The sequence below is a fragment of the Phalangium opilio genome, unplaced genomic scaffold (assembly GCF_054372755.1).
Source record: "Phalangium opilio isolate 3A_F unplaced genomic scaffold, DU_Popi_V2 ptg000329l_1, whole genome shotgun sequence".
In the NCBI taxonomy this organism is placed as follows: domain Eukaryota; kingdom Metazoa; phylum Arthropoda; class Arachnida; order Opiliones; family Phalangiidae; genus Phalangium; species Phalangium opilio.
In genome coordinates, this window is record NW_028324226.1 from 5,457,254 (window position 1) to 5,475,433 (window position 18,180).

General features: G+C 39.4%; 2 long non-coding RNA genes across 2 annotated transcripts; one reads left to right on the plus strand and one right to left on the minus strand.

Moving 5' to 3' along the window:
- Nucleotides 1-2,393: 2,393 nt before the first annotated feature.
- Nucleotides 2,394-5,735, plus strand: LOC149610483 (uncharacterized). The gene is made up of 3 exons (XR_016376616.1): nt 2,394-2,418; nt 2,541-2,864; nt 2,960-5,735. It is a non-coding gene; the product is annotated as an uncharacterized LOC149610483 (long non-coding RNA).
- Nucleotides 5,736-7,020: 1,285 nt separating this feature from the next.
- Nucleotides 7,021-10,819, minus strand: LOC149610484 (uncharacterized). The gene is made up of 2 exons (XR_016376664.1): nt 9,812-10,819; nt 7,021-9,385 (listed from the first exon to the last, which is right to left on the minus strand). It is a non-coding gene; the product is annotated as an uncharacterized LOC149610484 (long non-coding RNA).
- Nucleotides 10,820-18,180: the final 7,361 nt, after the last annotated feature.

The window sequence follows — 18,180 nt, forward strand, 5'->3', positions numbered from 1 at the left end:
CCAAATCTAATCTAACCTACCCCAAGACCAACCCAAATCTAATCTAACTTAACCTACCCCAAGACCAACCCAAATCTAATCTAACCTACCCCAAGACCAACCCAAATCTAATCTAACCTACCCCAAGACCAAGCCAAACCTAATCTAACCTACCCCAAGACCAAGCCAAACCCAATCTAACCTACCCCAAGACCAACCCAAACCCAATCTAACCTACCCCAAGACCAAGCCAAAACCCGATCTAACCTACCCAAGACCAACCCAAACCCAATATAACCTACCCCAAGACCAACCCAAACCTAATCTAACCTACCCCAAGACCAACCCAAACCCAATATAACCTACCCCAAGACCAACCCAAACCTAATCTAACCTACCCCAAGACCAACCCAAACCCAATATAACCTACCCCAAGACCAACCCAAATCCAATATAACCTACCCCAAGACCAACCCAAACCCAATATAACCTACCCCAAGACCAACCCAAACCCAATATAACCTACCCCAAGACCAACCCAAACCCAATATAACCTACCCCAAGACCAACCCAAACCTAATCTAACCTACCCCAAGACCAACCCAAATCTAATCTAACTTAACCTACCCCAAGACCAACCCAAATCTAATCTAACTTAACCTACCCCAAGACCAACCCAAATCTAATCTAACTTAACCTACCCTAAGACCAACCCAAACCCAATATAACCTACCCCAAGACCAACCCGAAACTAATCTAACCTACCCCAAGACCAACCCAAACCCAATATAACCTACCCCAAGACCAACCCAAACCTAATCTAACCTACCCCAAGACCAACCCAAATCTAATCTAACTTAACCTACCCCAAGACCAACCCAAATCTAATCTAACTTAACCTACCCCAAGACCAACCCAAATCTAATCTAACTTAACCTACCCTAAGACCAACCCAAACCCAATATAACCTACCCCAAGACCAACCCAAACCTAATCTAACCTACCCCAAGACCAACCCAAACCCAATATAACCTACCCCAAGACCAACCCAAACCTAATCTAACCTACCCCAAGACCAACCCAAACCCAATATAACCTACCCCAAGACCAACCCAAATCCAATATAACCTACCCCAAGACCAACCCAAACCCAATATAACCTACCCCAAGACCAACCCAAACCCAATATAACCTACCCCAAGACCAACCCAAACCCAATATAACCTACCCCAAGACCAACCCAAACCTAATCTAACCTACCCCAAGACCAACCCAAATCTAATCTAACTTAACCTACCCCAAGACCAACCCAAATCTAATCTAACTTAACCTACCCCAAGACCAACCCAAATCTAATCTAACTTAACCTACCCTAAGACCAACCCAAACCCAATATAACCTACCCCAAGACCAACCCGAAACTAATCTAACCTACCCCAAGACCAACCCAAAACTAATCTAACTAAACCTACCCCAAGACCAACCCGAAACTAATCTAACCTACCCCAAGACCAACCCAAAACTAATCTAACTAAACCTACCCCAAGACCAACCCAAACCCAATATAACCTACCCCAAGACCAACCCAAACCTAATCTAACTTAACCTACCCCAAGACCAACCCAAACCTAATCTAACTTAACCTACCCTAAGACCAATCTTATATAACCTAACCTAAAATTAACATAATCTTACCTAAATTACCTCCATATGGAATAAATTGAATATTGAGGGAACATCGTTAGCATTCAAATTAATTAAGTGAAATTTTCAATCAAGCTTAAATGCACTTTATTAAAGAAACGCATCGAAGAGTGAAAAATTGGTAAACATGACATTTACTACAAATGATGGAAGTCTAACACACCTTAAGTCTCAAGGATAAGGTTTAAATGTCGAGACTGGTTTTTTTTTTAATTTCGTTTTCGTTTATTCGGGGCGCTGTCAAAGAACTTTTCAATGTCTTCTTTCCCTATTGGTCGCTTTCCAAGGAGAACGTGCGAGACTGGGTCAAAGGCTACACGTGAAGAAAAATGGAGATACGCTTTTAGAGGCAGGGAGGAGGTGCTCCGATTGAGTAACCATAGAACTAGAATTCTCAATCATAATGCAATATCTAATTTCAGTACTAAAATACTCCAGAAAGAAATATAGTGCGGAGCTATCCGTGAGGTAAGCCCTAGTAAAGATGAAAATAGTTCTAGAATTCTCCAGGTGGATTAAATTTACTAAAAATGTCACTATATATAAATTATTTTACGATTTAATCGCGGGTTTCCATTTTTGTGTAGTATCTAGTAAGCCTTCTCGTCCAATTTTTGATTTATTGGGATTAAGATAATCATACAAGGGTATAACTTTGTTGGTCTCCCAAATATGGGACGAATGGACACGGATATTCGGATAACCAGTTTGGGGAAATGAAATGGCAGTTTCAAAGTAAGCTACAATGGCCGCTGATGAGCGGAGATATCAGACCTTACAAGAAAGATGTTATCCCTTTATTAGTTGACTTTTCAATCCGTGATGGTGCAGAAATTATTCTGTCTTTTTACTTCCAGAAAAGTATATTATCAGAAATTTATAATACTTCTCTTCGAGAGAAGGGTACCACAAAGCTTGGTAACTTTTACCAATATCGGAACATTTGGAGCAAGGTTACTAAACCGAATCACATACGCGATAAATAGTTCCCTCATCATTACTCTACTAGCGCTGAACTATTTGTCAAGGCACGCTTGTGGATTTTTGTCGTACGTCAAGACAGTCAAGGTTTGTGGGGTTGATTGCTGAGGATTTAGTATGCCAAACAGTTACAGAATTCACCCTCAAGGTGCGATACCCATCTAAACTTAATTTGATGAGCGGAAGAGCGAACAAAAAGGGTGAGCCTGGGAAGAATCATGTTACGTAACTAAAGTATTGAGAGGATACAGAGTGTCATCCTTCTTCTATTATCCCTTTCTGATATTATTGATAGATCCATTAAACTGAAGAGGAATGGTACTTCATGCTTTGTCTTCATGAAGTCAATACAGTCAAAGGCATTGCGTTTTGAGGATATATTGCGTCTAAAGGAGTAAAGGGAATGCAGTAAAAGGGTAAAGAAACCACCCTTTTAAGACCCCAGAGCCTTAAAAAAATAGAATGGGTTCTTTCTGAAAGAGATATGCTTGATCAATGAAACCAAACCTTATACCTCAACTGCATTTTATCTTTGAATGGAACAGTGTCTTGTTTAACTTTTAGAATTTTTAACTTGACATTTTTATGTATAATTAGGCTTAACATATATTGTTAAGAAAAAGCTCATTCCTCTATAGAGGATCGTACCACAGAGTTTATACCAAAGCATCCTCTCCCATTTCCTAATTTGGTAATGAAAAGACTTGTACAATTATAAAATATCGACGTGTGGGAGAAATGGACCATGTACTATTCGTTGCACATGAACTAATTAAGGCAATTTCGACATGATTCCACGTGAACTCATATGCAGGTGTTATATTGGCAACTTGGAACCGAAACCAATGTTCACTCCAATAGAGTATCCCACCCTGTGACCTCACTTCAAACTTTAACAGCGAATGACCCTATTAACAAATGAAGGGTTACATGTGGTTGACGTTGCCTGGTTTCTTATTGTGAACACTTAAGCTTGTTACAGTTGGGCCACACTTTCCAATGTTCCTAGGATATCACATAATGCTTACTTCTTGAATCCGAGAACCAAGACCAAAGTTCCTTCCCAGCTCTCTGATAAATGTAAAATTTGTGCATAGAATCTGAGGCCCTTGACATTTCATGGGTTTTGACTTATCGCTAGCTGATGCATGAGGATTTTTAATGCATCCATCCAGAAATCATTGGAATGGCCATTCATTTAAGTTTAGAAACTGTTTACAAGAGGCCCAACTAGACATCAAGGCATTTCTTTTTTGCAACGAAAATTCCACAGAGGTTATCGTTTATAGCGACTGTTTATACAGGACTTTGACATTAGGACTATGACCCTTGCAGAGACCTTGACGCAAGGTCAAAAACCCTACCTGTAAGTGGAATCAAAATGGCGCTTCATTTTGAGGTTCGTCACGATCGACGACCTTCTCGGACGTAGGGCCTATAGCGCATCAGGATCTGTTAGTATATTTAGCCTAACTTATCATGTTTTACCTTTGACCTCGAGAGTTTACATTTTATGCCACGTAGTAGTCTGGTTTCGCAATTGTAGTAATCATTAGACTCATTTAATAGCCTTTAAATCGTCTAGACCAATCTGTTGTCCGATAGGAACTGTCCTTGATTGTCAGACTATTGCACCAAGAGCTTCAAACCCATCCCATTTGAAAGGTCAGATTTTTGCATATTAGAGACAATTGTAACGCAACGTCAAAGACGTTGCAGGTTCAGACTGGGACCTTGCTTGCCATAAAGGGTTATTGGAGATGGCGAAGCGGCTTCTTTACGTTTTTCGGACACCCCGGCGCGTTTACTCGCTTTATTAAGCGTATTGGTTGGTTGAATTACGAGTCCCTGTCTGTTTTATTAAGTTCGCTGACTCTAGTTGTAACAATCGAAGGTTACCATCGAAAACTTATATACGATTGCTATCGCGTAGAGTTCGTCAGAGGCCACCCCCTGCCCTAACCCTAGGTATCTATACTCTAGTCCAGGGTCGACCCCTCTGGATAATATTAAAACTTGAATGATGTCTTGGGCTGCACTTGACGGCCTGAATATTTTCAATTCTCCAAGGAAACGTTACTTCGATCCGTGACAAACATAAATGTTGAAGAAAGGACGTCTGTGGAAATTTAAATATTATTGTCAACAATTAGCCTCGTATCTCTTGCTCTCTCTAGTCTTGAAATGTACCAACATTAGATAATTCTTGAAAAATGGTCAACTTGCACATAGAAGGGAAAATAATCAATGGGTTCTTCCGCGACCAGAATGTCCCTTAACCTTTAAAGGTCTTATTGTTTAAAATATGTGGTTTGTGTCTCTGTGATAACCGAGAAAGTTTGTATTTCAATTCATCCACGAAATATTAAAAGTATAGAGTGGTACCGAGAGGGTAGGAGCTACGGGGACGTGACGTCAATATAGAGCTAAGTCAGTTGTGACGTCAGTGCCTAGGTAAAACGTCACGGGGCTAGCTTTGGCAGTGGGCGGCCATGTTTGATACATACCGCTTTGGTTCTATGAGCAAATAGCATGTGTGATGTCACACTAATGCTTCTGAGCTTTCCAATATGGCCACCAAAACCGAGGTAAGAGATAGGAGGGTGTGAAGTCACGAGAAAGTTCGTAGTAGCAGACTATAATCTCGTTTATATTGCAAGTCACGATACTTTGAAAAATGTACTGACAAAATATGTTCAATATTCATGGGAAGATGGAATACGCGTAACTTAACGTTACCACGCTATTGATCATTTGATACCGTATCCGTTTTACTCTCAGGGACTTTGCCTTTGACTGTATATACGCTCTCTAGGCCTATATGAGTTTGCGCTACGAGGCTTAAAGCTTTGGGGGTAATTTGTTTACTGTCTGAGTATATTTTCTCTTTTTCTTAAAGCGTTCTACTTCTTTTTCCTTTGAATTTCCAATGAGAATGCGTATGTTCCCTCTGGTTTTGTTAATGTCGATATTCCAAGGTTGTAAAGTTCGAGAGCCTCCAAAGAGTACAAGGACTCTGATCCAATGGATTTTTCCCGCCAAAAATCTACATAATATATTTCATTCTATTTTTTTCTGCTTCGGTTTTTTATATTTCGAAAAATTATTTAGTTTTATAGTGACCTAAATGAAGCTATTGATTAATATGTATGCCCAGTTTTAGGCAGAGAAAGAAGATCAAAATGTAATCGAAGTTGCAGTTGATCGAGACGTTTAGATAACGATTGAATCAAACCCTTAATTTCCAGTAAATTTTTCATCATTTCGTGACCAAATTGTGTTTCATCTAATTAGTTTGGGTAAAATTATCAACAAAACGCTTTTCGTACGATTAAAAACTTGATAGCTGTATAGAACCTTGCTCAAATCTAACCCTTCATCTGTGACGATCTTGATATTATCATACATAGTTTACACCAAGAAGCGATATCTAGTTTACTAGGGAGAAGTTATAGCTGGCCTAGGTATTCCCGCCATAGTCTCAGTCCCAATTTCAAAATCCAAGGGGGGGGGGACGTAAAAGGTGGCCGGGCTATTTCGCCTCTCCTCAGTCGGAAAGTACGTAATTTTCGTCATTAGCATCGCGCTGACGGTGAGTTTTCAAGAACCAATGAGATGCTGGTTTTAATTCAGAGGCGGGGATTAACTCCGGACCTACATTTGGACTGGAGATAAAGCTAGAAATGTGGCGAATTTATAACTACTCTCTAGTAAACTTGGTTTACTTTAAAGTTTTTTTCTTTCGTTCCCCAAGTGTTGCTAGGCCGTTGGTGGGTCAAGAGATTGCAGAGATAAAGGGCTAGCAGTTCAGTTAGGGCCGTCGAGAGAGTTTGCGGGACCCCATCAAGACAGTCTTAAAGGTGGCCCGGACACCCTAGAAGGTAAGGGACCCGAGAAAACTGACCAAATTGGCCCCCTTTCTCCAAGGCCCCGAGTTCAGTTTGAATCAGTACTCGATTAATTTGACTGACAGAGGGCCTAACAACATTGCACTGAATTTTAAGGTGAGAGACAGGGGAGGCGAAATTTTCTGTAGCCCCTTTAGTGGAAATTATCTATGAGGGTTGGTAAACATTTAAAAGTATGAATGTAATATGCACTTCTCGTAAAAAATGGATTCGTGACCTTTCTAACCCAACGCTAAGTATTTACGTCAACGATGGAGTCGCGATGTAGTAATCGATAAAATAATCCTATCAATCAGGCATCCTTCGTGTTTATAAATGAACCAATCCTTGGCCTCCAAAATTAACAATACGTCTAATCATAAAAAACCGGGTCATATAATTTCATTATCAAAAACGACTGCATGTTATTTTGACTTCATTATCTGTTGTGATAAATTCTTAATGAGAAAAGTTAAATATCTACGACTTTAATAGGGGTGTAACCAATTGTACAGTCGTATGATTTCTGATTCCGCAAATCACGCGTTTCGATAAATCTCGCGATTTGATATACATCATTTACAGAAATACTTGAAAACGAAATTATGAAATGCTTTCAAACTCTAGACCTGTTGATTTCACGTATAAAACTTTATGAGTAAGATCAGGATGACTCGGGTGATCCTTATTTTATGATGAAACTAAGCTCTCGTAGCTTGGCCATGTTGACGTCAACAGTACCGTACGATACAAGCTCCGCCCACATCGGTAATTATCATTGCAGCACAATATAATTTCCTTGTGTCAAGCTATATAATTTCTATTATGAACTTTGAAGCTTCAATACTCGAGATCAACACTTGTATATTGTTTTCAGCCCTCGCTCCATAGCTTGTGTTAAGCCTTTGAGATGGTTATGCAGGCAATACTTTAATAGAATCATAAGTATGACACTACTTCGCAATGCTAGAGACTTACCGAGAGCTAGTTCGAGAACGACGCTAGAATTGACAACGCTGATTTTGCAGTCCATCTTCTTATTTAGTCTGTGCTAAGCCTTTGAGAGCGCCTCACCAGGCGTCGCTTTACGAGAATCTATGACCTACGTCACTTCATGACAAGCTCCAGTTTGTTACCAGTGACAAACTTATGGAACATATCTTATGAACTTATGATGGAATCTATTTCGTTGGGAGCTAATCACGTATTTACACCGATTTAGCCTATTGTCAGGAGCTGATGTGACCCTTCTGACCTGTTGAAGAAAACGTATTCAATTTAACGGAAGAATAATTACAGGATATCTTCGTGTTAATGAGCTTCATTTATTTTTGATATCGCATTATAGTGGTTGTTCTTTCATTACTATAAGAAAACTGTTTGCCAAGCGATAAAGTTTCTCTCCCACCCTTTTTCAATGGACGATGTAACAGTTGGTTGTCTTGGTTACCGAATGACGGAACTGATGGAGAGATTCTTGGAGCCGCCAAGAAACGAAACAGAAGTCGCGTGTTCTCATTCTCTTATTACGTAAACATGTTTGTTTCTTTCTAGACAAGTATTTCACCATTTGTTCAGGGCTTCGAGAACTAAATATTTGCTGGACTAGGCCTACATTCTCTGACTCTGGGTATAGGTTCACTTTTTGGGGCGAAAGTTTGGCCGACATTGTGTCGCTGTTGGCAGTTAGAAGTTAATGTTCTTAAAGGACAGTTGAAAACAACCTTTTACCTTTTTTTGCACCAAATTTCGTAGGCACAGCCAATTTGGCGGGAAAGAGGAATAACTGTGTTTTGACAGGATAAAAGGTGGTCCTAAAGTAGAACCGTGTTCTTTAATGTCTTTCAAAATAATCCTTAACACTTGGCCCACTCAGATCAGAGTATGAAAACATTTGGTTTAGCAAGATCGGTTTAACCGAAATTTGTGGAATTATGCTTAGGTATTTTGTGAAGGCGAAATGAATGTTTCACAGTTCGATCAACGCAAGTTACTTTAGGCTCAGCTTTAGGATGTGCTAACTAAACGGACGGACGAGTCATGTCCAGTATTGAGTTGATCGCTATTACAAATTGAAATAGGACAATAGATAGAAGAAGTCCAAAGTCACTGGAACATTATATCGCTCCACAACCTCTCTTTCACTATCTCTTGAAGCAAAGTATAGTCGTTTCTGAACGCCTCTCGCTGTCTCTTACGTAATAATTGGCAAAGCCGTTATCCTCGTGATCCTAGTGAAATTCATTCTGACATTTTATCCAGAAACCCCTTTTTTCGCACGTAGGCTTCAGTTTCTCTCAGCGCCGAATGGTTAGCCTAGTTGGCAACCACGTAGTTGGCATTTCTCTTTGACGGTAGTGTGCTTTTACATAAGTCATTTTGAAAGAAATATATACGTGTCTTGCAATTGCTCTTTTCCGCCGAGTTCATCTTTATTTAGTGTCTTTACCCTTTTTTTTATAGTCTCTCAGGTGTTTTTTGGCTACGATGCTTTTAATCTTCATAATCTTTCTTTCTGTACAAATCTTTGTGGTCTTTGCTCTCCGCGTTCAATTATGGAACTATGTTATTTCTAAGCGGGGGGTGTTTTGGCTTATAATTGACACCGTCAGAGACATTGACCTTTTCCAACTGACGGACGGTATTTTGGGATAATACATTGACGTCAGAATTTACGTAAATTGGTCCTTTGGAAGATATCCCGAACGACAGCTTTGAATTGTCGAAAGAGGAAGCTGCGTTTGTCAACTTTTATTGTTTTCTTTACAATAGATGTAATGCTTTGTAAGATCTTTATAAACCGTTAAAAAAACTGGACAAATGGCTTAATATTACTAGAAAGGGATAAAGAAGAAGGATGACACTCTGTATCCTCTTAATACTTTAGTTATGTAACATCATTCTTCCCAGGCTTACCCCGTTTTTGTTTGCTCTCCTACTCATCAAACTAAGTTCGGATGGGCATCGCACCTTGAGGGTGAATTCTATAACTATTTGGTATACTAAATCCTCAACAATCAACCCGCAAACCTTGATTGTCTTGACATGGGACAAAAACCCACAAGTGCATGCGACTTGGCAAATATTTAAGCGCTAAAAGAGTAATGATGAGGGAACTATTTATCGCGTGTGTGATTCGGCTTAGTAACCTTGCTCCAAATGTAAAATGATGTTGGGAAGAATCATGTTACAATTACCACCGCTTTGTGGTGTACACTTCTCTCGGAAGAGAAGTATTATTTATAAACTTTTGATATTACCTAACCAATAACAACCTCCACTTTTTTCTCAAAATTTTTACGTCAAAATTGCGAATCAATGCAATAAATTATCAGTTTTAAATATAAAAAATGTCTGATAATCATCCGAGACGTCTGACCCAAATTTTGTCCCAAAATCGGAGAGACGCGCGTTATCTTTAGCTTCGCACCGAGATGAGATGGAGAAGGTTGATGGACTCTTCAGATTATAGCAGCACCATCCACTAAAAATAATCTCCGTATCCCGGGCCCGGTTACCCACCCCCAAAAAATTCATAACATTATCCTACGAGATATCTTTTAGATTTAGGGGGAAACTTTTAAAACGAAGCTCAAAATCTTATTTTTGATTACTAATCAAAACTCGAATCGTTCCACGTAGATAGATTTCCTTTTCTGTACAAAACATCTTCCGACACTCGAAAGAAACGTACGTTTAATTTTACAAGGTTTTTATCTTTAAAAGCCTAGACATTTTATATCACCCTTAATATTAATGTCTGAAAAAATGTTATCTCTGAAAGATTGTGATTTGAAAATTAATTCCGTAGACCTGCGTTTCTTTTTATTTTATTAAAGGCTAAATGCAAAGCTTATTTGTTTCGCCCCCCCCCCCAATAGCTCCTGAGTGGTTTGGAATTGTTAAATCGACCAACTACAGAAAAACCGGGGCATTTTCATCTGTTGTTCAAGCACTATGACCTTTTGAAAAAAATTCTCGTTATCATTAAAGGTAATCGTTCCTCTTCTCTACATTCATCTCTTTCCTTTGCATAAGAAATGTTAGTTTCCGCAAAATTGTAAATCTATAGGAAAACTAAGGGGGAACCAGTACTAAGGACCAGTTTGTGATTTTTGGTGCTAGGAGGTCACTGGACCAGTTTAAAAAATAACTACAGTTGGTTACGAACTAATGAGCACTTAAGTCCGGACCGTAGAGAGCGGGGGGGGGGACTTAATCCGGCCCTGGGCCAGGGACGTCTGTATGACTGTCTTGAAGGTGGTCCGCTATTTGGTAAATTTTCCTGGGGCCTGCAAACGCTCGACGACGCTGATTGAAGTCTTTTATCCTGTCTTTGGCATCAAGTGACCAATTCCAATGAAACAATTAGGCCTAAACCAAACATTTTGGGCAAATTAACATGAAGTCACCAACAATATTTACACGATTCAAGGAGTTATTTAAAGAATTGAAAATATTTCCTTGCACGTGAACTTTACAAATATCTTTACCGATTGGTGAGAAGAGAAGGGAGTTAAATATTTATCAACATCGAACGATGCGGTCCTCTTGAGATTATTATAAGCGTAAGTACATTGGTTTTAACAACGAAATCTGATGCAATTCAAACGTACGGTACAGAGATTATCTTATCCTATCAACAATATCGTAATATACACAGAGTCATGATTGTTATTGTATACTACAATTGGAAACCGCGTATAAAATTGGGAAGATGAGTTGTCGAAATTGCCAAGTTTTCATTCAATTCGTTTTTCGAAAGGGGGTGTGTTAGGAACCGTTCTTTGGGTCAGAAAAAACGTTTACTGCTAATTTTTTATTTAAGAGGGTTGAGAAAATTACTCCCCTTTTCTTAACTTTAATTTGCGTGAAATGTTATCAGGCATTCTGAATGAGCCAAGTTACTCTAGAACTGATTTAAACTGAACTACAGTTACTTCTCTATTAAAACGCAAATGGTCAGGCAAAACTGACTTAATGGCATTAAAATCTACTTATTATTTAGCAATATATTTACTCATTACTGCAATTGGAGGTTCGAATTAAGGATACTTCGGAAAAGGGTGATACCCAGGAAAAAAAGATATTCAAGAATGGCTTTTATTTTTACGCACCCAACGAAATAAATTAGCCCTGGGTTCCCGGAGAAGTAGATTAACACGACGTGTCGCTAAAGTAACCTCTGTGGAAAGGTCAGATGCCAAAATATTTGGGTACTTGAATCAAAAATTATCTAGGAACCGAGGGGCTAGTCATTCGGCAAAATTTGTACACCTGATTACTGATTTCTGAAAATTTATATTGGTGAATTCCCATGATTACTGAACGAATTCCTTGACTTCTGTGTATACGATTATTTTCGGTGATTTCCATAATCTTTACGATGATTTCCCGTTATTGTCGCAGATTACTTGTTGAATTACAATGAATTCCGGTGATTTTTGGTGAATGCCGTGATTACCAAGTCTGGATTCTTCGTGAATTTCGATGAATGCCGTGATTACCAAGTCTGGATTCTTCGTGAATTTCGATGAATGCAGTGATTATTTCTATTTCAACGGATTATGATTTTTATTTTGGATTTTCGAATTCCTCGATGGTTATGCGTGATTGTTTCACGAAAGGTGTGATTACCGAGGTCATTACAAAAGATTACTAGTAAAACATGCGATAATTTTTGATTTTCTCAAGATTTCACGTAATTTTCAGTGATTATAGGAGATTTCTGATTACCTTTGATTACCCATAAAAATGATTGTGATTACTGATGATTTTCTAAGAATTCTAGAAACCAAGTAATTGATTTCTGCGGTTTTGTACAAGTGTCTAACCCTCGCTTGGAACGAAAGAGTCACGCCATATCTGCTGAACCATTTCAAAAACATTTCATATCTACAAATGGCTTTACATATCTTTAGCCCCATTTCAAAATTTTAAAGGGTTATTTTCCAAAGGTCACCCAGAAACTATCTTTCTCAATTTTATCATCCTCTGTAGTAAAAAACATCTCCCCGATTTTTACCGTTCCCGCCATTAATGTTCTGTAGAATAGCTGTACCCCATCGAGTCTTTAGATAGATCAAGAAAGAGTTTCATCAGATGACGATGACGGTCGCTGTCTGCGCACAGCATCCTAGGCCTATATACATTTTACTCTTTCAATCGTCTCTGGCTCTCGTGGTTTTATTATAAATATAGAAACCCCGAGTTGGTGACCCAAGATACGACGCACCTGCACGGAACTAACTTTTAGACTATAAATTTCGTCTCCACTCCCTCTTCACGGAGCTTCCTCTCCTGTTATTTTTGTATTTTTTAACTTTTCCAATTCTTGGAAATCGTCTGGAGTTCGGAGAACTTGGGGCATCCGGCCACGGAGAGATTAAAGGAGAGAAATTCCGAAAAGACATTAGGCCCACCTGTTTATGAGTCCCTGAGGTACGGTGGTACCATAAGGTCATAAGATGTGTACCATAAGTTTGTCACTGGTTACTGAGAGCTTCGAATGAAGTGACGTAGGTCATAGATTCTCGTAAAGCGACGCCTGGTGAGGCGCTGTCAAAGGCTTAGTACAGACGAAATAAGAAGATGGACTGCAACAACGAGTGTAGTTGATTCTCGCGTCGTTATAGAACAAGCTCACAGGAAGTCTCTAGCATTACGACGTATAGGAAGTATCATACTTATGGAACAATAACTTATAAACTTATGGTGGTACGTAGTGTAGCATACAGCGACTTTGCGCAATTTTAATACGCATACCTGACGTCACTGTTCTCTACGAGGAGAGAGTAGAAAAAATGTTCTTCTTTCCAACTACTTTCACAAAGCACGTTTGTCTCTCCTCACAATGCCTCCTCCATGATGAGGCGAAAGGATTGCACACGGTTTTTCTGCAACGTAAATAGACATTGGAAATTGCGTAATTTACCTCAACCGATTTTATTTTGCCTGCCAGCGGTGTTACTAGGCTCTCTTCGCCACCACTAAGCGAAGCCAACAGCCAAGATGGCAGGGCTTAGAGCCACCTGGTCTCCCAATTGGTAAATAAGTTGAGGTAGGAGGACAAGACGTGGACACGGGCCAAGTTTAGTTTACTTAAGAGCTTCGAGACCTCGTGTTTAGGTTTTCTTTTCCCGTAGACCAAAAATACCTCCTTAAGGGCCTACTTCGGTAAAACACTTTGTTTCATTAAATATTCTATGGCCCAAACGGCATTTTACAAAGTTGAATACGCATTCATTCACTCATTCTCGGTGTAGATAAACAATGTGTGACACGTGAAACTCTTGTACATGGACAGGCCTATTGAAAGTAACCTTTCGCCCATTGTATGGAGGAAATGTAGCAAAATAAGCTCCTCTAAATTCGACCACAATTATGGCACTCGCCTCTAAAAGATGAACTTATTTAAATCAAGTAGATAGACCTCGGTGTTTCAAAAAGCGTGTCCTAGTGGAAAATATTTGTCTATGATTTTTCCCATCTCTCCTTTGACTGCCTCCACGGAATTGGTGAAGAAACTTTGTCTGGTAGATGGCCAAGAATCATTTTAGTTCCGATTTCCTAGATGTATACGCAACATCTTATCCGTCTGAAGTGATAATGACGAACATCATGTTCTGATATTTTGATGTTGTGGTTTGGAAGATCCAATACAACCATAGTTTGTCCTTAGACCAATGCGGTACAACCAGAAGTATATAATACTTCCCTTCGAGAACAGTGTACAAGAACACAGCGGGGTAATTGCTACATGATTCTTCCCAACATCATTTAACATTTGGAGCAAGGTTACTAAACCAAATCACGCGATAAATAGTTCCCTCATCATTTCTCTATTAGCTCTTAACTACTTGCCAAGGCGCATGCGCTTGTGGATTTTTGTCCCATGTGGGTTGACTCCGAGGATTTTGTACCATACAGTATAGAATTCACCCCACAGTGCGATGCCCATCTGAACTTAGTTTGATGAGCGGAGAGCAAACAAAAGGTGCATGAGCCTGGGAAGAATCATGTTACATAACCAAAGTATTAAGAGGATACACAGTGCCATCCTTCTTCTATTATCCCCTTCTGGTTACAACTTAAACAATTGAAGGGTGCGTCGAACGTTATGGCTTTAATTACAACTGTCAGTTACACATCATTGTCAGTTGGTAAAATCTATTTTTCACATAAAATAAATCTCGTGTGAAACTCTTTTGCCATATACTAACCATCCTGTTATTCCAGGAGAGAGATCATTTCATTTTATACGTTTACTTTCGGTGCATGAAAAAACCTCTCGTACACATTTTTTTCTTTAGTGCGTTTTTTTTGTCAATTTTTTGTAGAGCATTGTCTGGAAGTAGCTGAAAAGTGATAAGGGCTCTTCCCTGGCAAATCTCCTAATTTATTTTTATGCCATCGACGTTCTCTTTCCTTTGGCACACAACGCGTTCGTACGCTCTATCTCTTGGATGTTGTACCCCGCACCTTCGAAGTTCATTGGTCTCCTTTCTCATAACCCCAGCATAGCGTAGGACATGGGTCCTGTGTATACCCTAGTCGAAGAAGTTGTAGTATCTATCTCAATCTAAAAGGTAGAGCTCTCAGAGTACAACGACTTTCGTTTTCGATGTAGCATCATTTTGTCCCCCTCTTTTACGTAACTTAACATCAACGCGAACATCATTGTCTCTGTTCTACAGATGTGTTCCGATTTTTAATCTTTTCTACTCAAAAAGTATTTGACCTAGGCCTTTCTTTTCTGTACCGTTCCAAATTGGACTCGCCAGGAATGATTGCATTTTAAGGGAAGTGGCAATCTCGCTGGGGTTGTTGAGACAATTTAAGGATTTTTGTAGCATTTGAAATGTTTCACTCCTTTGTCATTTTCAGTGACTTTTCCATATCTCAAATTATAGGGAGAGGCCAGAGGGGTGTAGCATGACCTGCATGACACCTTTACCACCAATATGGCGGAAAACGTTCTTTCGTGGGGGAAGGTGTCTGATTGGCTAAGTTGGGGTCTGACGTTTAGTAGTTGGTCGGTTCTCTATATAGGGTTTGAGAAATTGACCGGAAAAAATTGTACGGAAACCTCTAACGTATTTTAACATTAACATCTTTCAGGTATAATTTCTGATTAGACTTAAATGAACTTCAATGAAGGCATCGGTGGGTGGGCTAAAATTATTTGAAATACTATACGTCATGGGCACGTGACTGAGGAAAGGCGTGGTTCAAAGAAACTAAGTTCGTTTTAATTCAAAAACAACCACTACGAAGAATTGGCACTAGGTGTCCAGTCCCAGTCCATGAGGAAATTTTATATCTTTTGGTCACGTGGTGCCTGTGACGTATTACAAATAATTTTTTTCCACCCACCAATACCTTTACAGTCCCTTTTTTAACACGTCCAAGTTCTTAACATTTAAACTTATCGAAATTAAACTATACAAAACGTTTATATAGGGCGATGCACGTTTTCTTACACGCTTTTCGGTAAGCTAACCCTTGGTTCAGACGATTTGTGACGTTCAAGGCCAAGTATCTGCCACAACAACATATAGTGAAGTGCTTTAGGCTATTTATCAAATACAGCAGGTTTTATTGCGAAATATTTTCCAAAAATGCAATTTATTACGTGATTAAAACAAGTCGTTCTCGAACTAGCTCTCATTGAATCTCTAGCATTACGAAGTATAGGTAGTGTCACACTTATGGAACATATCTTATAAACTTATGGCTATGCATTTGTTCAAAAGCCCTTCAAATAAAACCGTCCGAATATGAGTTCCTTGAATAATCAATTCTTTTGGAGATTACCAATCGTTATAACATCCGAAACTTTATGTATAACCCCTCACCCTCGCTATAGTCCATGCGTAATTACAAGCTCTTTTTAATTGGTAATAGAAATTATATACTCTAATAACTTTTTAGCTTCAGTAACGGTATTTCATAAATACTTCGACAAAATTTGACAACAGTCCTGGCTCGCCTGGAACAAAAGGGGTTATATTTTAAGAAACCTTATTCAACATCCGAAGTTCGACGAATTCTTGCGCATTACAGTACATTCAATGATATAACGCAATACCAGTTACAAATGTTTCGGGTACTATGACATCAGACGTTATCAAGGGTTCTGTTATGACATTACAATAGTTAGAACACGGAGAACGAAAAAATGGATTGAAACCAAGATTATTGTCCTCTGAATTAGACAGTTCTGTAGTTTTGCAAAAGTTAATCTTGTAATTGTCTAAAAAGTTTCAAGATTCTGGCACACGTGTCGGTGCACGTACTTCAATGTTTTTCGGACTATGACATCAATGATTATCCATTACTTTCTTACGACACGTTTGTTAGAAAACATTTAAAATATAGATGGGCTTGTAATTATTAAGAGTCATTTTCCAATCGGAAATAAATGCATCTTGTCTTGACAATCATATTAAAATGTGAGTGTGTACAAAGGAATTGTCTATGATCTCAGTACCGTCTTAACCATTGGGTCAAATGGACACTTGCCCAGGGCCAGGGGCCTCGCGAAAATGGGGGCCTTATGGAGGGGCCCGTGATTAATATATATTTACTAGCTGTTACCCGCGGCGTCGCTCGCGTGTAATAAGAACTTCCATCAAAAATATACAAATAATGGGTAGATTTTACTGATCACTAATATTTTTGTAGCACCCTAGGAGCGAAGGCACTCGGCGTTGCCAGTCAGCCCGTCGGGACATTTTTTATTACTTTTCACGCGGACATTATTACATAAAGAAGGGTTTTTTAGTTTTTGGCCGCCATTTAAAAAGACGGCAACAAATCGAACCCAAAAGACCATTCAGTCCGTCTATAGGTTAAAGGAGACCCGTGTACTAAATATCTGCGAAATCGGTTGAAACGCGCGGAATTTGTTGCATAGAGAAGAGTTTTTACATTTCTGGGCGTCATTTTTTAAGATGGCGGCGGATTGGAAAAATCTTTCTTAGTACGCGCCTACTACTTATGAGTAACGTTCCTGCAAATTTTCAGCCTTCTAGGGCAAGCGGTTTGGGCTGGGCGTTGATTATCAGTCAGTCTGTCAGTCAGTCAGTCAGTCAGTCAGAACTTTGATTTATATAGATATAGATTTGAATAACAGGCGTGGAGCACTGCCTTGCCCGAAGCCTGTAATGTTGTTAAGAAGCCCCAGGCTGGGTTTCTTGCAGGAAATTGTAACTAATATTGTTGATCACAGGAATTAATGTGTCCCATAGTCTTTGAATAACTTCAATAGCACCAAATTTTAGTTTCTCTGCGAAAATTTGTATTTTCAGAAGTGAGATGAGACTAGAAGTGAAGGGCTCTAGCATTGGTAATAGATCCTGGCACTTGTGAACAAATTTGAGGATTTTATGCCGCTTCCATCGCGCCTACACTCGAGAGAAAAAAATTGGTCCAGTTCCAAAAACATTTCCTACCCCCTACCCCTCAACCTTAAGCCGCGGAACACGGACGCCTGTGCTTGAATCTAGTTCGGCCGTCTACCGCCACGAGCGTCTCACGTTTTGGAGGGAAAATTCTGAAACCGCCACTAGAGGGCCAACCGTTGGTGTGTTATCAAGAATATTCACTTTCGCCGAGTGAAGAATTT